The 26,831-nt window shown below is 38.8% G+C and overlaps 1 protein-coding gene across 9 annotated transcripts in view; it reads right to left on the minus strand.

Annotated features, from left to right (window-relative positions):
• The window catches only part of PALM2AKAP2 (PALM2 and AKAP2 fusion), a 245,073-nt gene that overhangs the window by 153,927 nt on the left and 64,315 nt on the right, over positions 1-26,831 (minus strand). The gene's annotated exons all lie outside the window — the stretch shown is intronic.

Below are 26,831 nucleotides of genomic sequence, written 5' to 3' on the forward strand. Positions count from 1 at the left end.
GCTTGACACATGAGGCTGAAGCATTCTTTTTTTCCTTCTTCTCCCCATAAGAGGTAGCCAGGTTTCTGCCTAGGGCAGAAGCAGAAATGGGGAGACAGAGCAAAGCATTAGTGTACTTTTCAGACAGTGCTAGTCTCCAAAGAATGTGAATTTAATCAGGAAAAGTCAGGGCCTTCCAGCTGTGTGTTGCTGGTTCTGTCTCCAAGGAGTGCCTTACATATTTTTCATGCTTCGGCCAATAAGGGATTTTGTGTGGCCATTTTTTTTTAGTGTTTATTTTTATTATTGTGTTATTTATTTGTTTATTTGTTTATCAGTGATTCAAGCCCCCTTTTCTTCTTTTTCTTTGTTCCCATCTGGGATTGCTATCTCTGCCATCTTTGCTCTTTTTTGCTTTGTGTTGTTTTCTTGTTTTACATGTTTTTAACCATTTATAAACCGCCCAGAGTTGCTGGGAGTCAGGCAGCATATAAATTATTATTATTATTGTTGGTCACACAGTCAGCCAGATGTTTAGACTGGATTTGGCATTTTTATCCACCTATCAAGTCCTTCCCAAGGACCTGGGATAGGCAGGTATTGTTGTTTGATGGTGTTAAAGTTATCGTTGCAGGATATAAACTGTATCAAGTAAAGCTGCCTTTGGCAATTGAGGGTGAATTTGTCAATGCTGATGGTCTTCAAGTACTACTCCAGATGTTTTGGGATTGCACCCAAGGCCCCAGGATGGGCCTTTGCAGTTCTTCCAATTCTACTTCTGTGAATACTTTATTTCATGTTATAAATTGACATTGATCTGCTAGCCTCTGTTCTCTTATTTCTGATTCTGGATGTTGTCCTTTCCAGAAGTGGTGCAGTCTTTTCAGATATCCTTTTCTTGTTGGACTTGATTTGTAATAGCAGATCTTTATTTCTTTGTTTTCAGTCTTTGTATATTTGCAATGGGTAAACAACTTTTCTTCCAGTAGTTCTGCAGCTGCTGGCCCTGGTTGCTCAGCCAACAGTCATGAGTCCTGTAGCCCACTTGTCACCAGATGTCCAGGAACTAGAACACCTAGCAGAGTCCTTGTTGACCTGGGTGATGATGATGACGATGACGATGATTTCTTTTGTGGGAAAGGTGCTGTCACAGTTTTGCCTATTGCATGGGTGCGGCTGGCCACAGCCATTCACAACCAGCACTGCTATTCCCTTGCAGTGTTAGCTGAGGATGGAGCTTGCTTGCTATTGTCTGTCTTCCACTTCAGCAGACTGCTTAAGCAAGCAAGGCCTCAATCAGGGGATTACATTCCCAAGGATGCCACCTTGCTAACAGCATGCAATTTTTTTTTTCTCTTCTACTTAATGCTGCAGGGCTTTCCTTCTCAGTAAAGATCCCTTGAATAAGGCTGCACATTCCATCCCAAAGGTGGCCATTCACATAATCTGATTTTTAACAGATGTTGGAAAGAAGACAGTTGAGCCGTCTGCAGGAAATACTAATGGATTACACCAAAAACTGCCTCTATGTGCACACATACCCTCTGAGTCTCTCTGCCTTGTTCAGGCTCTTCAGAAAATAAAAATAAACATTTACAAGTGACAAAATGGAGAGTTGTTTAGGCCAATTTTTCAGCAGAGAAGGACAAAGTTCACTAGCCAAGGCAGATTCTCTTGGGAAGTAATGGGGAGCAGCTCACTGTTTTTCCTCTCCAAACCTACAGGAATGATGCTTCATGCATTATGCTACAGCACTGCTTGGATGGGAACTTTGTGTGTGTGTGTGGGGGGGGGGGGGGAGAAGAAACCACTAGTGAGATAAATGCCAGGCGTTGTAACATCTATCCTCTTCCTAACAGAATTATAGGAGGATGAGGGAGGGTTAAGGTGCTTTTCTACCAAAAGATGTTAAGCCGGTTCTTGGGAAATCGGCTCAGCATTAAACAAGCAAAGGATAACAGAAAGTAGATGTGAACAAAGATTCCAACACCAGATCCGTCTGCTCCACATCTGATTTCCAGAGAGATTCTCCTCATGTCAAGATGCTTCATTCTACCCAGCTTAGTCTCAACACTCTTTCTCAATAAAAGCTAAGCAAAACTAAGGCTCTGATCTTCACCATTTTACTGGGTATCAAAAGTGGAGGGAGGAAGAACTTTTTGCCCATAAATCTCCAACAGTTTGATAATGAAAACTCTCTAAAGAAATTTCAGTTCAATCAACACTGAACAAAACTGCATTATTTCATACAGGTAGATGACAGAGGCAGCATATTATAAAGAGGACTGGAAGATGTAGGAGCCATGCTACTTGCTTTATTTTGTCAAATAATATTAAAATATACTGGGTTGAATTCAAATATGTTTGAAATTCTCCATCCAATTTCTAATGGCAAAATAACTGGGCAAGGCATTTCACTGTATGCCCCCAGAAGTATGTCCACTTCTGTCCCCCAAATAATTATCCAACAATTCAACAATGATCCTGAATTTTAGAAAATTCCAGTTACAAACCCATCCCAAACTGTTTTTGCTGTCTCATTTCTAATTGTGGAAGGGTATCGTCTTCTGAAGATAGAATTGCAGGCCAACAGGAAAAGTATCCCTCAGTGATGATGGATGATTAAAGTTCTTTTGGAAAAACCCTGGCAGCTAAACTTTATGTGTTCATGGGGTTTTATGACTAGAGGTGCATTCAGTGGCTTAGGGACTGTTTTTTTACTTTGTGACACATAACAAATAACTTTTGAAAATTTCCACTCTCACTTCCCCAATTACAATGTGTGATGGCAATGGTGTGTGTGTATGTGTATGTATGTGTGTGTATATATGTATGTGTATGTATGTGTGTCTGTGTACACACACACTAATACAGAGACCAACAAATGTACCCAATAGTTTGCTGTTCTAGAAAGCCAATTTAAATTTGGAAATATTTAAAATTTTGACATTTACCAATAAACTTCAGAGATCAGTCAGCTCTGCCACACTTCAGATTGTGCTTTACACAATACCACTGGTAAGGTAGATGAAAGCAAGAATTCAAGTCAGGAGGTAAAGAAACTTTATTCAAACTGATCACCAAGCAGCTTTGGTTAATTATAAAATTTCATCATCTTTTTCTAGCAAATGCTACAGTTTATCAGGCTTCGCTAGTTAAGCCATTTCTCCCCTACAATGTATTAGTTAATATTAATTATAGCAAAGCATCTTTCAAAATTCAAAACACTGAATTTAATTCACTCTTTATCATTTCCTTGTCAATATTAACAAATACAAAGATAGCCTTAAAAATCATTCAGGAGACTTATCTTCAGAGGAAAAAACTGCGTAAGCAGGACCTTCTTGTCTTATGGTTCAACAGACGATTATAGTGTCTCTTCTGATCTCTTGTTGAGAACATCAGCATCTTTCCATGGCCATATTGAAGGATGTTCTTTACAGTTTTCCCACCGTTAATTATTTTTTCATTTGTGTTCAGAATTCTGACTTTTATTTCATAGTAATGGCCAAACAAATGCAGTCCCTGCATCTTCTCTGTCCTTGTGGCCCAACCCTGTCCTCAAGAACAGGTTTAAGAACATAAACAGTTTGGGTGTAAATATTATTCTTCCTGAAAAGTACCTATTGTTTACAGTAATAGGATATAAACAATGCAGTTATGTACCCATGGTCCCAGTATTGTCTGCTGATTTGGCTACTGCAGTTTCCATGATATTGACTTAATATACACATTGGAGACAATACCATTTCTGATAGATACATTTGGAATTTTGAGGACATATTGTGGGCTCTTCCGTGGGTGTAGCTTGCTTATTTATAAAATTGTGCCATGATGGGCACAACCACTCAGAAAACACTGATTTACCAAAAGACATCCCATGAATTTTTCTAGTGCATCAGGATGGTCTCTGCTATCCTATTTAACTTTTGTCTGGGCAGATATAGTTCCAAACAAATCATAGTCAGCCATCATTTGTAAAGTCCTAAGTCTTTCTTAGTGTTTGCAGCAATAAACAAATAGGACAGAGGCAAATATGCTTCTAAACTAGGGTTCATATAGTATGTATGCAGATAAGAAATGATGGATTGGATTGCCCCAATTTCACCAGTCAGGTCTGACAAAGATCACAGACCTGATAGGAAATATTCATCCATAAACCATGAATTTTGAGATCGTCCAAATTTAAGAAGCTTTGGTAGATTTCGCTATAAGATTAATAATCAAATACATCTACCTTTGTTCTACAATCACAATAAAGCCATATATGTTGCTTCTCTGAGTTTGTTAAAAATTCACTTCAACACACACTTGTATATACAACAAAGACCAACGGAATGCAACTAATGCCAAAAATTGTGGAATATGCAGCCCAATTGTATGCACACTTACTCTGAAGTAACCTGCACTATTCAATAGGACGTACTTCCAAGTCCATACGATTACAGTCCTACTATAAAATGTTTTGATGTAAATTTTAACATATTGATCAACTTTTGAGCCAAAAAATACCAGCAGTTGGGGAAATAATATAAAAGAATCCATAGCAATACACAAAACAAATTGAACGTGGTGAGGCATATGTAGAAGATTAAAATTATTACGTAATGTAGCATAGAAATATTAGGGAGTTCTCAGAGTAGTGTTCCAATAGAACTGAAAGATATTTTCTTATAGATGCCTACTATAATAGGTGGTATATTCTAATAAGCTATGAAAGGAGCTAGGGGTATGATCAAAAATATAAATACTAGCTGCTGGAATGAAATAATGGCCATTCAGAAACATGGGGCAAACTGCAATTAGTGAAGTAAGCAGAGAGGGAGAAAACACCAAGACAAGGGTGGATTTCTCTCCATCATATGATATATGAAACCATCAATCTTAGATGACAAAGTACAGCCTGAAGTATCAACAGCAGTATCCTGCCTCCCTTCCGCCAACCTGATTTTTCCTTAAGTGTTTCTGTTTATACAAGCAGGTTTTTCTATTGCAAAGGTAGCATGTGACAAATTCCCCTGTAATGAAAAAAACATTTCAGCCCCATGGAACAATATTCCAAGGCTGTTCCAAGTGCTCTTGTCCCTTGCAAATCAAGCCAATCAGGAAGCTCCTTAATTTATGGATTGTGTGCTCCATGGATTGTTTCCACCCTTCAGCGTTTCCTGCCATTGTTTTCATGAATTTTTCTCAAGTGGGAATGATTTACCAGATCTGGTGAGTTGCCGCCCTTACCTTGGTAAGGAAAATTTGAGGAAAGCGAAACTGAAAAACTCTTGCTTCTGGTCTGATATTGCTTTATGCTACAGTTCTGGGAAGACAGACAAGCAACCATAAATGAATCACAGGAGCAGCCAGGATGTTAGTTTCTGCAGCCCACAGGTGAAATGAAAGCTGGTTGTTAAAAATGAATGAATGTACCATCTTATCAGTAGAACTGCTTTTGATTTTTGTTTAAAGAACAGTGGCATGAAACTACAATTATGAACTGACATAGGCTGTTCTGCCCTTATCTTTTTAACGCTCTTTTTGCTAACTTAAAATGGATTTGGGGACTGATATTTCTGATGAATGCAAAATTTATGATACATCACTAGTGATACAAGTGATACATTATACTGAACACAAAGAAATGTAAGAGATTAACCCAGCTTGTTTAAAACTCTGAAGCAATTACCAATCAGGACTTGGAGGCATGTGGGCCTTCAAGTATTAATGAATAACAATTCCCATGGAAAAGAATGTTAGAAATTGTACATCAACAACATCTTTAGGGCCACAGTTTCTTCAGCCCTGCTACAAAAGGATAATGTTGTAAATGCTCACTTCCTGTGATCCCAATAGAGAGAGAGTCCAATCAGGAGAATTCTAAAACTCATTGAAAATGATAGTACGTATCTATCTCTTCCACTTGCAACAACTTGCACATTATAGTTATGCTTTGGCTACATCATATTCCACATTCCTGTGTTCCACCACCAACTGATAATGAAGCAAAGAGACAGCAGAAAAGACATTATGGATTGGATCCATCCAAATTTACGTGTCTGTAAAATCACACTAGAATCAATATGAAAAATTAATCACAACTAATCAAAACTGCACTATTTTCAAAGGGATCTAAATGCAACTAACATAGGTTAAAATTTAGATCTAACTTATATCTAGCTATGTCTAACACTAAATGAACAATAATGATGAATCTGACCTGATTTTTCAAATTCCAGCTTGCAACTAGTCCCAGTTAGTATTAAAAATGGTACACACACACGATGCTTACTGTAGTTAGCACTGAAAAGAAAATAGGAGAGGAGGAGGAGGGAAGGGGTCACAATATCACACATCTTGCCTGATCTTGTAAACACAATTAAGAAAGTTGTCAGCATTTGTCCTAAGTTGTTAAATGAACCAAAAGGTAAAAGGTATGAAAAATGATACAGGCAGTCCTCATTTAGCAACCACAATTGGGACTGGCAACTCAGCTGTTAAGCGAAGTGGTCGCTAAGTGAAACTGCAACTGGGCTTATGATCTTATTTCAGCTTTACTTTGCTTTAGAGACCTGGAAAGGTTGTAAATGCAAGGATTGATTGTAACATTACTTTTTCATCACTGTCTAACTGCGAATGGTTGCTCAATGAGGCAATCATTAAATGAGGACTACCTGTACTGTTTCAAAGCCGGCTTAATCAGAAGCTACACACATCTATAGTTTCAAGACAGGAAATGAGGCCCAGAAGCTGAATTTCTGTCACACTGTTCACATCAACAAAAAGCACAACTCAAACTGAGTCACAAATGCATCATCCCAGATGGTTTACAAACTTTAACAGGTCAAGAATATTTCACAGAGTTATAATGTTATATTGAAAAACAACAGTGATGAAGCCACCTGATAATAGTGGAACAACCCTCCCTCCCATTTTCTCCTGGGTGCCTGGAATCAGAAGACACTACAGAGTGGGAAGCGAAAAGGATTTTTTTCCTGGTTTCATGTCAGGATTTTCACAAAGAGCCATCTGACAACTTTCTGCCTAAACAACCAGAATTTAGTCAACTTGGGTGAAACTCTTGACCCCCAAACAGTGGGACGGTTTCAACAAAAGGTATTTTCTTTAATAACCAAGCATCTGGTCTGTTTCAAACTAAGGGGTAGAGGTTAGGGAGACAGCAGTACTGCGATTCAGACCCTTGACAAACATCTGAAAGGGATTACAGATGAAACAGATGAATCATGCAATACAGCTCCTTATCACTCAGTTTCAAGCTCCAGGAAGACCATTATATAAATGTCAAAGTTCCCCATCCCTTTTTTATGAGAGCGCCACACAACACTGAAATGAACGTTTTGATTAACTATATATTCACTAAAGTTAAATAGTTTGAATTTTCTTTGTTCTTGCAGAAGAAGCAGAAATGGGTCAAGCCAAAGCACTCTACGTGGTGCACTATGAGCCAATATGGCTTGACCCATCAAACCAAACACATTTCACATTTCATGTAAAAAAAGCCCAACAGGTTTCATATATCTGTATTGGGTGGTGCCTGATGGGATGCTACATATCTCCAGGAAAGTAATCCAATATACTGTAACAATATGGGTGGAGCTGAGAAATAAAACCAGCAAAGTTTGGTGGGAAAACGTGAAGGATGAAAGGAAATAAGGAAAAGGTGACAGCCCAAACAGGAGATTGGCAACTTGGCAATCATGGTCATTAGTGTACTTACAGACATCCTCTGTAGGTATCCCTTAACCTGTAGTTTAATATTTAGATTTAGAGGTCCAGATAATAAAGGAGGCACATGATTAATATTTATGTAATATGTAAAGATTTGGGGAGGTATGCCTTACCCATCTCCCATTCATTTCTGTTCATTTCCCCTATGTGGCTCTTGGGAGGTAGGAAGGACTGAAATAGCCAAAGAGATGAAGTGCCAAGAGAGGTCTTAGTTTCATAGGAATTCTCTAGGAGTTTGTCTTGATTCTGGGAGTAGTAAGGGTTAGTTAGCAGCTGTAACATTTTTGATTGGGGGAAATCACTTTGATCCAATGCAAGACTGGTTTTGTTTTTGTTTTTAACCCTGGGAGGATTAGTTGACTGGAACATTAAATATTTTTTGGAGTTTCCTCAATGTACACTACCATCCTAGCCCAGATTAAGCATGTTATGGGAACAGGGCCATAAAGTGACCTTGTTCCCACAAAAACAGTAATGTAACTTTATAACCTCCCCTGAAGGCTGCTTTGCCTGCTACCTCTAGCAATGCAAATATTATTTTTCTCTAGCCAGGTTAAAATCTAGGTAACCGTTTCTTTTCAGCTTTACTGATCTACCATTTACCTGGTTCCTGGAAAGGTTTACCAATTCCCACTTGGGCTGTTAGTTTCCTTAGATTCCCTCCTTTCATTGAAAAAAGAAAAAGAAGAAAGAAGAAAGAAAAGCAGAGCAAAAAACAAACAAAACAAAACAAAACAAATAACAAAAACAACCCATATCCTCAAATCTAAGTATTTAAATCTATAAGCAGACAGCATCTTCCTGAACAAGCCAAGAGGAACAAGCTTCTCTCCGCTGTTGTTGCAGCCAACTAGGAATTGATTTGATATACTGATTCCATATTCCCTCAATAAACCATAGCTTATAGACATTCTCCTTACAAAAATGTATCATGTAGTTAAATATGAATAAATCCTATCCCTTACATAGTCTGTCAATTGGTTTGTGATTTTTTAAAAAGTGTTCATGAAAATTCACATTCATTTTCATATGCCTTTCTCCTAGTTTACATTTTAATACAGTTTTGCTTAATATATGCAGTTATGCAACAGAAGTAACAAAAGTCCCACTAAATAATATGCTACTGTAGTTCATTTTGACAGATATACATGCATTTTTATTTGAATAAATACATTTTTGATTGGAGAATAGCAAGACAAAAGTAAAACACTGGGAATAGCTGTTTTGTAGTTTATATATTGGCTTGGGAAAAATAAATGAGTAGCCATGCATGAAAAAAACGAGTTGAACAAATGCTCCCCTCCTCCCCGATATCCACTGCAGTATTAGAAAAAGTTGCAGCCACTGTTTACAGCATGACTGATGAGATGGTCTTATACATTGCCTCCACTGATGACCACAGGATATTTAAGCTGTCTTAGAAACGTAAAGAATGATACAATAAATTCTTTGCCAAGAAAGAGATGAAGATGAATGAAACACTACTGAACAAAAGCCTAAAGCCACTGCAGTAATTCTATGACACTATCTTACCTTGGAGAAACCAACAATGAGCACTTTCTCATGGCCAAGGTAAATTTCTATCTAGTAGCCTTTGAGCCAGCAGAAAACTATTATTGGTCTAAAATTTCTTCCCTCACTGGTGATCCCAATCTTGCCATAGGCATAATGTCAGCAAATGGTGCTGTTCTTATTTACAGGGCCTAGGCATGTTAAGAACAGGGACTGGTGAATTCCCCTGGTTTTATTTCCCTGCTCTCCCTTAAAACATTACCAGCCAGTGCAAAAACATCTCCTAGTCAATGGGATCTAAGCTAACAGTAACTGAACAGGAAAAAGATATTGGAATCATGGAGGATAGATCGACGAAAATGTCAATACAATGTATGATTGTTCTTTTAAAAAAGGCAAATTCCATCCTCAGAATTCTTAAGAAGGGAATTGAAAATAAGACATCTCAAAGTAGTAACAATATACTTGGAATATCTATAGAGCTGGAAAAGTGCAGTAACAGGCAGCCCAAAATGGTTATATGGCTAGAACAATTCTTCTATTAGGAACTGGATATTTTTAGCCAGGAATGGAAGCAGGAAAGGGGACATTGTACTATAGGAGCATATAAAATCATACACAGTGTTGGCAGAGAAAACGATTTTTTTTCTTTTCTCAAAATTGCATTTGTATTTTTTATTTATGTTATTGTATCTACAGTCTGTCACTCTGAAGTTGGGCAGCACCAAAATCAAACTGAATAAACAATAAATAAAACATTAGAACTCAGGGACAAAAATTAAAATTAAGTGCAGAGAGAAAATGTACTTCTTAGCATTGTGAATTTAGCTACCAAGAGATATGGGGATGGTAATCAATATAAATGCGAGTAGACTAATTGATGCAGGATTGGGCCATCAGTCACCACTTTGATGGCTGGAATCACAGAGGCATACCTTAATTAACAGCTGCTAGCATTCAATTGCGCTCATTTCACATGCTAGCAAGGTTATGCTCAAAATCCTACAAGCTAGGCTTCAGCAGTACGTGAATCGAGAACTACCGGATGTACAAGCTGGGTTTCGAAGAGGCAGAGGAACTAGAGATCAAATTGCCAACATTCGCTGGATCACGGAGAAAGCACAAGAGTTCCAGAAAAACATCTACTTCTGCTTCATCGACTATGCAAAAGCCTTTGATTATGTGGATCACAACAAACTGTGGCAAATTCTTAAAGAGATGGGAGTACCAGACCATCTTGCCTGTCTCCTGAGAAATCTGTATGCGGGCCAAGAAGCAACAGTTAGAACCGGTCATGGAGCAACCGATTGGTTCAAAATAGGGAAAGGAGTATGACAAGGCTGTATACTGTCACCCTGCTTATTTAACCTATATGCAGAGTACATCATGAGAAATGCCCGGCTGGAAGAATCACAAGCCAGAATTAAGATTGCAGGGAGAAATATCATCAACCTCAGATATGCAGATGATACCACCCTAATGGCAGAAAGTGAAGAAGAATTAAAGAGCCTCTTGATGAGGGTGAAAAAGGAGAGTGCAAAAGCTGGCTTGAAACTCAACATTAGAAAAACTAAGATCATGGCATCTGGACCCATCAATTCCTGGCAAATAGAAGGGGTAGAAATGGAAGCAGTAACAGACTTCATTTATTTGGGCTCCAAGATCACCGCAGACGGAGACTGCAGCCATGAAATTAAAAGATGCTTGCTCCTTGGGAGGAAAGTTATGGCAAACCTAGACAGCATATTAAAAAGCAGAGACATCACCTTGCCGACAAAGATCCGCATAGTCAAAGCTATGGTTTTTCCAATAGCAATGTATGGCTGTGAGAACTGGACCATAAGGAAGGCTGAGCACTGAAGAATTGATGCCTTTGAATTGTGGTGCTAGAGAAGATTCTTAGGAGTCCTCTGGACTGCTAGAAGGTCAAACCAGTCAATCCTAAAGGAAATCAACCCTGACTGCTCATTGGAAGGATTGATACTGAAGCTCAAGCTCAGATACTTTGGTCACCTAATGCGAAGAGAGGACTCTTTGGAAAAGACCCTGATGCTGGGAAAGATTGAAGGCAAAAGGAGAAGGGGACCGCAGAGGATGAGATGGTTAGATAGCATCACTGAAGCAATGAACATGAAATTGGGCAAACTCCAGGAGGCAGGAAGGCCTGGCACGATATGGTTCATGGGGTCACGAAAAGTTGGACACGACTTAACTACTGAACAACAAGAACAGCATTCAACACGGAAGAGGTGTATCATCCTCATGTCCACATTTATGGTCTCCTGAATACCTATGTTTGGCCAAAGATTAGGTAGGTCATAGGCCTGATCCAGAAGGTCTTTTCTTATATTCTTATTCCACCCAAGGACAATTAGACAAAATAATTAGAAAGCAGATACATTTGGATGTATAAGATACAGTGGTGTTCTCAGAATGAAAAAAACACTTTGTTGTGAAGTTTTTTATTTTTATATTATTATTTCAATTTGTATGTTGTTGTTGTTCAGTCATTAAGTCGTGTCCGACTCTTCGTGACCCCATGAACCATATTGCGCCAGGCCTTCCTGTCCTTCACTGCCTCCCTGAGTTTGCTCAGTGTCATGCTCATTGCTTCAGTGATGCTATCTAACCATCTCATCCTCTGCCGTCCCCTTCTCCTTTGGCCTTCAATCTTTCCCAGCATCAGGGTCTTTTCCAAAAAGTCCTCTCTTCGCATTAGGTGACCAAAGTATCTGAGCTTGAGCTTCATTATCAATCCTTCCAATGAGCAATCAGGGTTGATTTCCTTTAAGATTGACTGGTTTGACCTCCTAGCAGTCCAGGGGACTCTTAAGAGTCTTCTCCAGCACCACAGTTCAAAGGCATCAATTCTTCGGCGCTCAGCCTTCTTTATGGTCCAGCTCTCACAGCCAATTTGTATGACCACCCATTTAATCTACACAACAGTAGTCAAAAAAATCGAACAAAAACAAGTTAAAAAACAATATACAAACATATAAAAACATCCATAATCAATTTAAAACAAAAAATGATGATCAATGGCAGAATCCATCCTTACATCAGCTCAACACAGCCACTGTAAAAGCTCTCCACCATTGCCAGATCCCCAAGCACAGCAGCAAAGCAACGTCTTCAGGGCCTTCCTAAAGGCTGGGAGAGTTGATTATGAGAAACAGATCTCATCGATTAAAAGAACAGATACTGTGATTATAATATATCTTTGTTTTTTCCTGAGCAGAAGAAAACTTATGGGATAGTTGCTATAGATTTAGCTCCCTGAGGAAAGAATGCTGGATATTTACTAAATTTAAATGCGGCATCTGTTCATTTTAAAATATTCAGATTAAATGTGGAGGAACACTTATTTTTCAAAGCAACATCAGTCCCCTTCAAAGCAAATGCAGAATTATATCCCCTTCTATGGCTATATTAAAACAATTTCTCTTAAACAATATATGCATAAGCAAAACATGTATGTTCCAGAAGGGTACATATCCCAGGGCCAACAACTATTATCATCAACAAGTGTCTCCTAAATACCGTACAGTATCTCCCAAAATATTGAAAAAGCAGATTTAGCTAGTGGTTAAACAAATTAATAGAAGACAGCTTATTAGATCTGATGGACACTCTACGATTTTACCTGTTCTTTATATCACTTTTTTTGGTTGGCCTGTTGTGGCAACTAGAAATAATCCAGATTCTAAATTCTAGATGGGCTTTTCCTAAACCTGCTACCTACTCTCTTAAGCATGGAATATTTGGTGAACTAAGACAATGCTTACAGAGGTTGTCAGAAAAATTGAGAACCTATCACCATCTTAATTTTATTTTCTGAATGAACATCCCCTCCCTCCTCTTTTTTTAATATAATGCAGAAGGGCATCTAGTGGTCGCTAATATTATAGCAAGTATCATTAAGAAAAAGAGAAGTATTTTCTCCTTCCAAAGAAACAGGTAATTGCATAGCATGAAATTGCCCTCTACCCCATCAAGCTGTTAATGCAATACAACCAAACAACCCCATCCAGTTAAGGTTACTCATAACGTAAATCTTACTGAAGGTAATGGGGCTTAACTGAGTGGCTTTTTATATTAGTTTCAACAGAACAAAGTTTCAGAACTTTATGGAGGGCTTTTTGAAAGCACCTGGATAGTTTCCCCCCTTGTTCTTGTATTCTAACAAAGTTAACAATCCAGAATATGAGAAAACAGAAGTTGTCAGCGGTATTCACAATAGTAATGACCTTGAATATTTACCTACAATTACTTGACCAAAAACTTGTCACTTATTTTATTTTACTGTTTTCTGTCTACCGTTTTGTTTATTCTATTTGCTTCACTCCAGAAATAGCTATAAAATAATGAATTGTTTAATTAAACTGTTGGAAAATACATTGAAATGAACCATTGTTTTAAGAAGGGGGGAAGGGTCAAAACTAGCTATGCAAAATGAACAATCCCACTTTACGTTAAGGGTGGAATGGGAAATTCCTTTCCTGCCCGTACAAAATTGCCTCAGAAACTGGATGTGGTTTATTCTGATCAGCTTCTCTTTTGTCTCCAAAGTTAGAAAAAGATTTCCTTCTGTTCAAGAGGCTTCCACTTTTCTGAAGGACAACCAGGTGAAGATGAAGTGCGTACAGGATATCCAAGAGCTTAGTATCCTTCCATCTGTTGACGTGACATTTTAAAGGACTAGAAGGAAACTGTTGCCAAAACAATTTAGGGAGTGATACAAACAATTTTACCAACCCTTACTATTTTTCTGTGAGGACAAGAGGATCCATCCTGAAAGATACATAAGCATTAGAAGGGTAGAATATATATTTTTATACAAATAATTTAATTCATATGTCTTCTTTCACCCTGCTTATTCTTGGGCTGTCAGGTCCTCATGGACACACTGGATATAACAGATTAACAGCTGCTTAGCTATATTGCCCCATATCAGCCAGATGCCCTGAAAAACAATGTTAATCCTAGAAGTAATGCTCATTTAATTGTAAACTACCTATCTTGGCTACAGTAACTCTGTTTAGACAATACTGGCTTATTATAGTTATTGCCCATATTTTTATTTTTTTCCTTCTTCAAGCAAACTATCCTCTAACAGTGAGTTCCCAAAAGAAATGATGCATTATGCCAAGGTGGTTATGAAGTTTCTGAGAACTTTTTCTGAGATGAAAATGATATGTACCTTTTTAAAGGTCAAAATAATTTAACATACACCCAGGACCATAAAGCGTCTATTTATGCATCCATATAAAGCCAAACATATTTCTTAGCAGAACATACTAAAACACAAAGAGTTTGAATGTAGATCAAAGGAGTTGTACGTTAATGGACCAAAATTAAATCCAAATAAAAAATTATGCCAATTTGGCTTTTTAAATATACACAAACACATGCATACAGAATTGAAAAGGAAATTCCAATATGCTTTGCAACAGTCACAGCTTGGCATGAAACCACATTAAAAACCACTGTGCGCATATGGCTAAACAACACAGGAAACGGTTAGACTAGCAGTTCAACTCCTTTAGTATTTTGTCTGGTGACAGTGGCCAAATTGAACGTTGCACTGAAAACTGGAACATGTGCTCAACCAGGAAGCTTAATAAAAAATAAAAAGATGAAAATGGATGCGTTCAGAAGAGAAAACAATAATGCAATACCTCCTTCAGTTTTGCCAAGGAGGTTGTCACATCAGACTTAGGGCTCTTCTTTGCTTGCCCCTAACCATGGCACAAACATGCCCCAGCAACTATTTTTTTCTGCTATGTCTTCATGATGTTTCCGCCAACCCATACTGAGGCAGCTTAACATTGTCCTTAGCTGTTCCAGTTTTAAAGTAGCATTTGGCCTCTTCTCCCAACATAATTTTTGCCTTGGATACGATTCAGCATGCTTCACCTACCATTTGGTTGATGATATGGTCAGGGACTAGGATTTGCCCAGCTCTTACTGGCCACTCCAGCGTGCTGTGGGCATTCCCCTCCACTCGGATTGCAGGGCACTGCCATTCTGGATAGGCTTGAGCTGCAGAGAGCCTGGACATCTGGCTTCCACAGAGATTTCTGCCTGATAATACTTGTCTAGCATTTGCCACATTGCTCGTCCTGTCTAACGTGGGTACCTTAGAGGTCTTTTCAAAGAGTGCTAATTCTGTGCTACACAGAACATTGATTTAAATTGGGAAAGATTGCTGGGTAGTGCCAACTTATCTGAATTCTTTAGCAGCAATCAGGACTGGAACTGAACAAACAAAACAGGTAACATCTTTCTGAGCCTGATTACTAAGATTTATTAGGAAAAAAGATTAACGTGACAGCAAATGAATTCTGACTAGTATTTTTCTTTTCAAAGGCAAGCATCTATACAGGATAGGCAATTCAAAGAAGTCACTTTCTTCCTTCCACAGTTTCAGTGAAGCAGGAAGGAAGTCTGCCACTTTGGAGAATGTGAGCCTGCCTGCAGCTGGACTTTGGTTTTTGCAACGGCAACTAGTGTCCTTATCAATGTGAGACTCCATTCTTGCATTACTAGGGGTCACTAACTTTGCCACCATTGCACTGGTGGGATTGCAAGCCCGGGAAAAGGCACAGCTTCTTTAAAAAGTCACTGACAGGTACATACCTGCTCCACCAAAACATTTTTGGCTTTGAATCCAAAGTGCAACACCACCCTATGGAGCTCCGTATTCCCGTAGAAAAGTTTTGTAAATCAAGAACAGTGCTAAACTACTGCATAAGGCAGTGCTGTCCAAACTTGGCCACTTTAAGATGAGTGGACTTCAACTCCCAGAATTCCCCAGCCAACATGGCTGTCTGGGGAATTCTGGGAGTTGAAGTCCACTCATCTTAAAGTGGTCAAGTTTGGACAACACTGGCATAGGGCCACCAGAAGAGCCAGTGTGATTATGTTATCAAAACCAGTGTTGTCTGACTCTGCACGTGTAACTGAAGAAGTATTCCGCAATAGCTTGCTTACACAAAAGAGACTATAAATCTCAATTAAAAAAAAGTCTGTTTGAACTGACAGGTGGCTAAGCTAGCAAGATTTCAGCAGCTGTCTGCCCATGGAAAGTTTTATGTGACAAACAGCTTGCCAGCCCATGATTTGCAGCTTGCCAGCCTACACTGATTTAATTCTTCACATTCCCCACTACCAGCTAGGCACGGTTAGTTTATTTCTTTCTCCTGTACAAATTGGAAGTTGTACAGACACGAAAAGCAGATTCAGACCATTGTGTTCAATACTTATCTACTAATGGTGAGCCACAGGCCTGGCTGGAACTCTTCAAGCTAAAATCTTACACGCAGGATCCCCCAATGAATTAAGTACATATGCACAAAAGTACATGGATACCCTCACTTTTTGAGGTCAGTTTACTGGGCACACAGGCAAGGACCCTCTCTTGTGTTGCTCCCAAGCTCTGGAACTGTGTGTTCCTTCAGGCGCTTTGCTTAGCTCCCACTACTTAATCCCCACTGCTTCTTAGTTGAGATCCTTTTAACATTTACTTCCAATATTTCAGTAGACTGCCTTCTTACCTTTTAGACTTTACCTTGTAGAGGCCCACTGTATTTTTCAAGTCGTAAGCAATTCAAGTTATGCCTCTGGGCTAAAGGTATGAAGAACCTATCACAAAAAGACTCCTGCTGGATCATACCAAAGAATTAAGCAATCCAGCATCCTGCTTCCCTCTGGGAAGCCCACAAGCAGGGTGCTGTGTTTACACGTGGAAAGCCAAGACTCCAGCCACAGGATATGTTTCCCGATCTAATAGCCCAAGGCTGTTAGGAACAGTAACTGAGAAAAAGCATAACATACTTTTATATTTATAAAAGTCCTCTGGAAATGGTTAACTATAGTACAACACTGGTAGAGAAAATACACACATATAGGAACTAACTACTGTATTGAAATTTCATGTCAAGCATGACATGGCACACAGAACAAGACACACCAAGACAAGCATGGACAACTTTGTCAACCAGAGGCCAACTTCATTAAAAAAAAATAAAAATCAAAGTGGGGATTAAAATGCACCTATAGTATTTTATACTATGGAGAAGGAGCAGAAAACTGTGCTGCTTAATGTTATGTGGCCAAATTCCTGACACATTCTGGATTTTGGAGGGATGGTATCTTGGGACCACATAATGGTCTAACATCCAAGTAGCTCTTTATGTTATCTCTGTATCAAATGATGGTAGAACTGATAGTAAACCAATTCTAACTACCAGTGTGCTTTTAAAAACCTCTTCCTCTAACTTTCTATTGTCTTTATTATAGAACGTTTGTTCTACAGTGTAAGAAATGGAATACTGACTTAAAAAAATTATTCCAGACCAGTACTACATAGAATGCCTACAATTTTAAATGAAGCATCATTATTCATCCTTATTTCTATTTCTGAGAGAAAGACTGTAGGGACTGTTGCTTACATAGCCAAAATACCATCATCAAAGGAATTACCAGTACATATGCAGGAATGGAAGGAATCCTTAGGAAAGCGACTGGAAATAAAACTTTCAATGTTCTAACAATTTTTGGTTTTGGTTTTGTGCCGAGTCATTGTGGATTCCTAGTGACTGACTGGACCAGTCCCTGCAGTTTTCTTGGCAAGGTTTTTCAGAAGTGGTTTGCCCTTGCCCGCTTCCTAGGGTGGAGAGAGAGTGACTGTCCCAAGGTCACCAGCTGGCTTTGGGCCTAAGGCAGGACTAGAACTCACCATCTCCCAGTTCTAGTCTGATGCCAAAGCACTAGACCAAATTGGCTCTCATGTTCTAACAATGCACATATATAATTTTTTTGGTGCACTGACTTGGAATACTGTGTACAGTACTGGTACTGACTATGAAGGAGGACACTGGGATTTTGCATTTTTTTATTTGGAAGAAGAATCAGGTAACTGGAAACACAATAAACATTTACAAATTCAAGCATGGAACAGAAACTGTTAACAGATACATGTGTTGTTCTTTCTAATACCATTAGAATTCAGTTATCCACTAAGCTAAACACAGTGATTTTGGACTACTGAAAGGAAACGCTTATATAATGTTTAGTTAAATCACCATATCCCAAACTGCTGCCCCCCAAATGTGTTGGGATCACATCTCTCAAAATTCAAAGCCAGTATTCCTCCATGACGGCTGGGAGTTGTAGTCCAAACACAGCTAGAGAAAGCCAGACTGGGGAAGACTGAGGGATTGCCATCTTATAAGGCAATGCTAGACATACTGAGTTATGTCAGACAATCTGGACTTTTTTTTAAAGCTTCTGTCCACCTCCATCCTGTGGTAGACTCACCTTCTACCTGCCTTTTTGGTCAACAGGGCTACAATATGTGTGCTGCAAGAATTCATATAACCACCAGAGGCCAGCAGAGAGCTGGACTCCCTTTTATTGATTTGCTGCCACCCATCTGCTCTCCTGGCATCTTGTGGGATGAGATTTAGAGACAGTAAAAGACAGTCTGCATGGTGGTGAGATTGAATGTACTGGCTAAGAAAAAAGTGGGCAAGGTAAATGGCTGACCCTTGAGGTGAGTTTTCAAGATCTTCTTCTCCTGGTGGATGCCAGAACAAACTAAAACACTTTACTACCAGCACAGTTGATGCTGCCACAACTTGGTAGTAAAAAACTCCAAATCCCACATATATATGAATGAGGAAGAGAGGAGGGGACAAAATAAGTTGTGCATGAGTACAACTCTGGTGCATGAGTGTGAAAGAGAAAAAGATACAGAGAAACTTGTGTGTTACCTGGCTGTCAGGCTACTGGGAAGCAACAGTCAAAAAGGGCTATTGCCTTCATATTTTATTTATGAGATTCCCAGTTGGGTATGGTTGGCCACTGGGTGCGATACAGGATGATGGATTAGAGAGGTTCTTGGCCTGGGGCAGCAAAGCCTGGCATATGTTATTAATCACAACTTTTTAGGGAAATATATAAAGGGGAGGTGAGGATTTTCAGAACAGCAAGTGAGGACTGAGCTTGTCCAGGAACCACAGAATGCTGACCAGGATTAAAAAAGAAATATGACATGGACTTCTGTGGGCATGAACTGGCATTATCTGGACCCTGTACTGACATGAAGATCAGCAACGAACAGTCCACTGTTCATTCTCCAGTCAAAAAAATTACATTACAAAGCATTTATTTGCAAATGGTGTCCCCTCCAAATAATCAATACATTAAAAATAATGCATATTACGAGAGTATTTTGAAAAGATATATTAGATATAATTACGTTTTCAAAGCATTCACAAGGTGGCATCAAATAATTGACCTTGGCTGATTTTGAAAATGTTAAGCAGGGTTGAAACTGATTAGTACTTGGATGGAGACCTCCAGAAAACGTCATAGTAGTAAACTAGACTGGGAAGCTGAAAAAGCATCTTAGAAGGCAGCAGCAAATTGCTTCTGTACTGTTCCAAGAAAAGAACACCAACCTCTCCAAGAAATCATAAAAACTAAGCTTAACTTTTCTTTTAAAAGTCAAATAAAACCTTTTCTTTTTATTGAGAAAATTTAATGGAAAAAATCACACACACACACACACGTATAGGAACATTACATACAGAAAGTTTGCACATGAATGAAATATATGGAAAAACAAATGGAAATCAATTTTCTTTAAGAACCATATGTTAAAAACGAAATAGAATAAAACCTGGAAACCTGTGATCCTAGCATATGGGGACCAGGTGGTAGACAGAACGCAATGTAGTGCTTGGAATCCTGGAATGCATTAGTTCTGATTTTTACTTATTGGGGAAGGGAGTACTCTATATGTCTGGAGGAAAGGAGAGATATAAATAAAGCAGATAAATAAAGCAAGAAGACTGAAAGAATGTCATTTTGAAGCAATTCAGAGGAAGCAGCAGTAGAGGGAGTTGGATGCACACACCTACATTGTTTCCTTGGTTTGAAAAAGTACTTGGGAGAGGAAGATACACAAGTGCATATTCAGTTAGAGGACTTCAGTGACGGTCAGTTTTTTTCTCTTCCAAGGTGGAATTCTCTAATGCATTTTAGTTTCCTCATACAGCACTGGACCAAAATGAACTTCTTCCAGATGAATTTTCCAACACCACAGCCCAAATACTTCAGATTGTACCAAAGTTTTAGCAGACACTGAAGAATGTGGTCTCCAATATTACTCAGACATTTTGGAAGCCATCAGGAAAGTTATATGGTGAAGATAAGGAAAAAAACTATATAAAGAATATAAAGACTTGACTTCTTTTTCTAGTAGTTTTTGCTCAGAATAACTCATGGAGTTGAAAATTTTGGACCTAGCTTTGCTTTGACTGTCGATTCATTATCATCAGTGATAACAATATGCTGCACCAGGATTTCATGACTTTGTGCCCATCAGGTTCCCTGCCCACCTAATGTTAATAACAACAATAATAATATAGGAAGCTGGTATATTGCAGACCAAGGCTCTATTCCTTAAGCATTATCTTCAATTAAAAAATATAAATCCATTTTAACAGTTCAAAGAATCAAAACACATACTATATTATATAATTTGCAGTTGATATTGAAACATTTCTATTGATTTGAGGAAGCAGCTAGGATCCTGATCCAGATTCCTATTATCACACATTTGAGAGGGCTGAAAATTTATCTTCAATTTCGCCCCAAACATACATGAGTTTTTAAAAAGAAAACACTCATTTTGCTTTCTGCTTTCTCTAATTAAATTAACAGATACAGATGAATGTAAACCATTAACATGATGTGTGTTTTGGACTGAAGACTATTTATCCATGCACCCATCCTCCAGTATCTTAAAAACTAACTGCTATGATTCCAAAGCTTGGCTTTGAACAAGATACAAGTGAGCCTGCCTCATTTGGCGTGGATTTATGACACCTCCTTCTGAACTCACTTGGCTCCAGGTTCTGACTCTTTGACATTCTTCAGATTCACGGAACCAGCCCCATGACAACATCAATAGCAGCTCTGATTCATAGAAACTAATATTTGCAGAGTGGCCACAGCTCTTAAAACCGTGTAGATGGCAGGGTACACATGCTGATCATATTCCTTATGCTTATTGACTCCATCCTTGTTTTATCCCAACCTTCTTTTTTGAGCAAAGAGGTCAGAAGACAGTTTCATTCAAGTGAATGCAAGCATAGCTTTATTTTCTGATCTCCTAGCTGAACACATGGAGGTCAGGGAGAAGATGGGGTGAAACAGAAAAAACAGAAAGTAGTCAAGGTTGGATCAATACCATCTTCTATGCAGCCTCAAGTACATGTCTCAGCAAATGGTATAATAGTGTTAACATCTCTCCAAAGCTTAATCAGCAGAGCTCATCAAAAATGTCCTTAAAGAGACCTGCAGACCAGATACAAGAGATAGATTATATCATGCACCCTCTCATGTATGTATGTAGGACACTCTAGACTATACGTTTAGATTTCATAGTGTTTTGATTCCAAAGTTTGCAACTTCTATATACTGTACAAATGCACATTGTGGGGGCAAAATGTCACGGGATTCACCAGGTACAAGCTCTGATTGTGCTCTGCAAAGCTTAAATGTAACTATAACAATTATGCATTTCAGGAGTAATTGTAACACATAATCTTCCTAGCTTTTTCTGTAACACCTGAAAATAAATTTGATTTACGTGATAATGCATGCATGAAAACGGATTTATATATGAAAAGAAATACTTGAAATCTGCACTCCTCTGAGCTTCTGCTTCAGTCACAGAGGGGGCTGATTGAAAAGGGAAACATTGTATGATTATATGGAAAAGCAAATATGCATCTCAGATGGCAGAGTTAATTAGTGCTTCTGGATGACCTTCAAGTTGGGCAGAGAAATGCGCAGGGATATATTAAAAGAGAAAAGAAAAAGCAACAGCAACAGGTTTTGCATATTATTATGGGCGCAGTAACAACTTCACTCACTACAAACTTGCAAGATATAAATTTCATGATTGCAAGCTACACTCTTCCTCTCCACATCAAAACTTCCAATTGTGAATTATTGCACTGGAGGCATTGCTAGCCCAAAGCATCAATCAGCCATGCTCCTCTACTCTCTGAGATAACACCAGTTCTTCCTGCTACATCTTTCAGCATTTAAACTAAAGTCCTGTGTTCCAATTTATATGCATCATGACGTGAGACCATGAAACAGCTGCATCTACAGGTGAATATATTCATTCTGTGGATTCAAGATTATTCCCACACATGCTTGGAGGTACTTTGCATGTATTCTTCATACTTGAGATCTCAGAGGCGGCTTACAACACACTAAAAACATAAATACAATTAAAAGTTATAAAAACCAAACATTAGAAACATAAAAAAGCTAAAAAATCCAAGAGGCCGCTTAGGGGCCACACCGCTAAGGGGCCAGCCAACCCCACTTCTGATAACCTCCCTCCCTGCCCCAGGCCAGATGGCAGAGCCAGGTCTTCAAATCCCTCCGAAAGGCCTGGAGTGAGGGGGCCTGTCTCACCTCCAGTATAATTCATCTCTGTCTCACCTCCATATAATGCATGCCAGCACAGCAGTATTCATCCCATCTTTAATATCAAAATAACCCCAAATAAGTGAATTGTCTGTAAGAGAATGTGAATAATAGAAGTAAGGTGAATTGGCTACTCTAATTACAAAATACAAAATAGAAAGACAGCAAATCCAGGCAAATATGATCATGATGGCACATCTGATTCAATATGAAAGAGGTTCCCCTTTAACAGCACTTGGCAAGCAATATGTGCTGTTACCTCTGATAATTTTTCCTTTCCCTAAATTTATACCTGCTTAGAGATATGATATGATATGATACGATGATAGGATAGCCACTGTACCTTGAGGAAAACGTAGGCTTAAGTGTAGAACTTAAGCTGCACTTAAATCCCAGAAATGTGTATGATGCAGTGTGTACTGCAACTACAAATACCAAAACATATTGGCCAATTCAAACACCACCGACTGTACTCCTTCAATTATAAAACTGGGCACTAGAGGATTCATTTGATCATACCTGTATTATAATAGCCGATCCTGTATCTAAATACATGAGCACAGTGGAGCAAGTATGTGAAAAAAAAGTTAGTAGTAAGGTTCCATCAGAGAACCAGGTTGGTGTAGTGGTGAAGGCACCAGGCTGGAAACCAGGAGCCTGTGAGTTCTAATCCTGCCTCAGGCACGAAGCCAGCTGGGTGACCTTGGGCCAATTCCTCTCTCTCTCAGCCCTAGGAAGCAGGCCAGGGCAAACCACTTCTGAAATCTTGCCAAGAAAACTGCAAGGACTTGTCCAGGCAGTCGCCAGGAGTCAACCATGACTCAAAGGCACCAAAAGAAAAAACAAAAAAAAAAGGGGGGGGGAGAAGCAAGGTTCCATAGTTGAGAAATGGGAATAGGAAGAAAGAAAAAAAATCCAAACACTTAGCTCCTACATACTATGCAATGTAGTGTGAACTCAGCCATTTTTGTGTTACTGCTATGAAGTGCCCATTTTTTTTTTTTTTGGTCTGCACTCAGTCATTGCTGACCCTGCAGTGACTGCTTGGACGAGTCCTTGCAGTTTTCAAGGCAATTGTTTTTCGGAAGTGGTTTGCCAGGGCCTCCTTCCTAGGGCAGAGCCCAGCTGGCGAGCGCAGGAGGCGGGGTTTCCGTTGCTTCGCGCCCCTTTTGGGCGCGTGTGGTTTTTCGCGCTTACCGGCAACTGCTCCCAACTCCTTTTTGCAAGGCGCCGCCAGCATTTTTCCTCCCACCGGAGTGAGAGTCCCCATTTATCTACTCACGTGAGTTTTCGACCTGTTGGGTTGACAGGAACTAGGGAGGAAACAGGAGCTCACCCTGTTAACGCGAAGGCTGGACTCGAACCGCTGAAGCGTCGACCATTTCTGGCCGGCAACTTTCAGCGTCATTAAGCCGCTGCGCCACCGCGTCCCCCATGAAGTGCTCATATACAGTCTCAAAATGTTCTTCAGAGCACATAGGAGTGCATATGTAGCATCTGTCTATAACACTTTAAAGCAGTCGTGTATTTCCCCAGGATTATATAACAGCTGCTGTGGAATTCTGGGAAGGGATGTGGCTGCTTTAAGGTGTTGCAGAGTAGTTATGTTTGCATTCTTGTGTGCATTGAGCCACCTTCTAGAGATTGAACCTGAATTGCTGCCAGCCCCTTTTCTATACTTCACAGAATTGTTTCATACATTCAGCCTGTTTTACAGCTAAGCATAGTATTGGTATACAAGAACGTTATGAAAACTGGCAATTGAGAAACCTATTTTTCAGACCCACAAATATCCTTTGAAGCATTGTTGCGGCAGCTGGCCTTTTGATGTTGGTGATAATTCACAAGCAATTATTTACAAGCTGCCACACCTGGAATAGAACAGCTTTCCTAAATTTAGAAGACTATTTTACAGGCAGCTGCAGAAGGCCAAGAGCATGGTGCCCACTGAGCCTCCCTGAACTCCGCTCAGGCTCCACTGTAAGAAGTCAGAGAATTCAAGTTCATACATTTACATGCCTTTCTGAAATTACTCCTGGGAAGCCAGTTAGTCTTAAGAGGACAGTTAAGCCCACTATTAACAACACGCTTCAATTTCTACCTCACCTATTCTGAGGGAAGGAGAAGATTGGTTTTAATATCAGAGTTGATACCATTTTGTAGCCCTAGACATGGGCAACCCATATCTATTACAGTTAGATATCAAAATCCTCCAATGGATTTTGAGCCAAGAAATCTCAGCACAAGCCAACCAAATAGTTTTCTAATTTTGGAAGAGAGTACTATATGTGTACCAGACAAATTTCCATATCTATGTCACTACAGATACATACACACTTTCATATATATATATTCACATTCTTATCCATCAAATATCTATACCATGGAACTGGTATGGTTCACCTTTGAAGGTCCCTGTCCAACGCAACTTCCTATGTTCTATGAAGACATAATTCTGAGAATCATTTGATCTTGGAGCAGAAATTTCTGTTTGGAACACTGGCAGTAATTAAAGGATTAAAAAGTAGGGAAAAAGAGAAATTTGGTACATTCAAATTTTAATACGAACTTGAGGAACTAGCACAAAATAGAATGTATTTATAAGGCAGTATCTGCAACCTTTCTGATATTTGCAACTCAAAAATACATGAGATAGATAGATAGATAGATAGATAGATAGATAGATAGGGAAAGTACATTCCAAATGAACACATTATCCAAGAGTCATGCCAAAATACATGCCCATGAGGAACGTCTCTTCTTGAAACATAGGAGAAATATTCATGAAAATGAATGTAAATTGTTTTTTTAAAAAACTGTAGGCTGTTGTGGAAGCATGTTGAAATTACAAATTTAAAATAAGAAACTGAAGAAAATTAAACTTGACATTTCCACTAGTTTTTGTCTGAATACTTCTGTTAGCAATGATCTAATTATGCCATACAAAGGGAATCTCCAATTTAAGTTCATTAAGTAGATACAGAATACCGGGAATACTCAGATGGGAAGAAAGGATGCATATACAGTAAGAGAATAGGACTGCCAAACCATAATCAGCCTAACTTTTACTTATTGCTCTTTTTAAGCTGACTCTTGGACATGGCCTGGGGAAACATAAAAACACTGATAGCTTCATGCTTGACTGAACTGGATTTGCTAAAAAAAAAAAAATCTTTAAAATATAGAAATGGATATATCAGCCTGTTTCCAGGCTATTATTTTCATATGTGCATTCAGAAGTCTTTCATGCACGCTAGGTTACTATTTTTTTTTTAAAAAAATCCAGATTAAGTTGCATAAGAACGTACAGATATTTTTTATTTTTTAAAATTTATTTCTGCAATTTATATGCCACTGAATTCCAAGAAGATTCTAAGCAGCTTACAAACGATACAAAAATAAAATACCAGGAAAACAAAAAACAAAAAACCTAAGCTGAAAACTTAGCTTTCCTATTAGAAACGTTTTTCACACAACAGCTTTAGAAAGTTCTATTTCTTTTGCATCCTGCCACCTATGCGTTTGGAGCAAAAAAGAAAAAAAAGTTTCAGTAAAACCCGTCTCCTTTTTTGTATGAACTACCTACTTATCACTTTAGTGTTCACATCTTATTTGTTTCTGTTTACTTTTGTAGCATAGAATATGTTTTGAATACATGCTCACAAATGGTAGTTGTTTTTTTTTTTAAGCAGACAGAAATTTGAATGAAAACTACTAGCAATTAAAAGGGTAGCTTAAGTCCCTATATTTAGAGTTGTACCCCTTTTCTCCTGTAATCCTGAATTAAATTATATGACACAAAGAGATCACCAGATTTGAATCTTGGTTATTATTTGGGAAGCCAGCTGAATGCTGAATACTGTGGAGGAGTAGGCTCCATGGAGCAATAGCTGGACTGGCCATCCATGACACACAGCTTCAGTCCAGCATACTTCTCTGACATTTACAGGTTCAAACAGTTGATATGAGCTAGAACTAGGAAGACTAGATTCAAGTCTAAAGTCATAAAAGCTCCCTAGATGATTCTCACCTGTTGCGAGGAAAAACAAAGGAGGGAGTGATATGTATGGTGTGATCCGATTTTG

Source organism: Python bivittatus, unplaced genomic scaffold (assembly GCF_059951505.1).
Source record: "Python bivittatus isolate LINGU-HERP-01145 unplaced genomic scaffold, Pbiv_v1 ctg000850_np1212, whole genome shotgun sequence".
Classification (NCBI taxonomy): Eukaryota; Metazoa; Chordata; class Lepidosauria; order Squamata; family Pythonidae; genus Python; species Python bivittatus.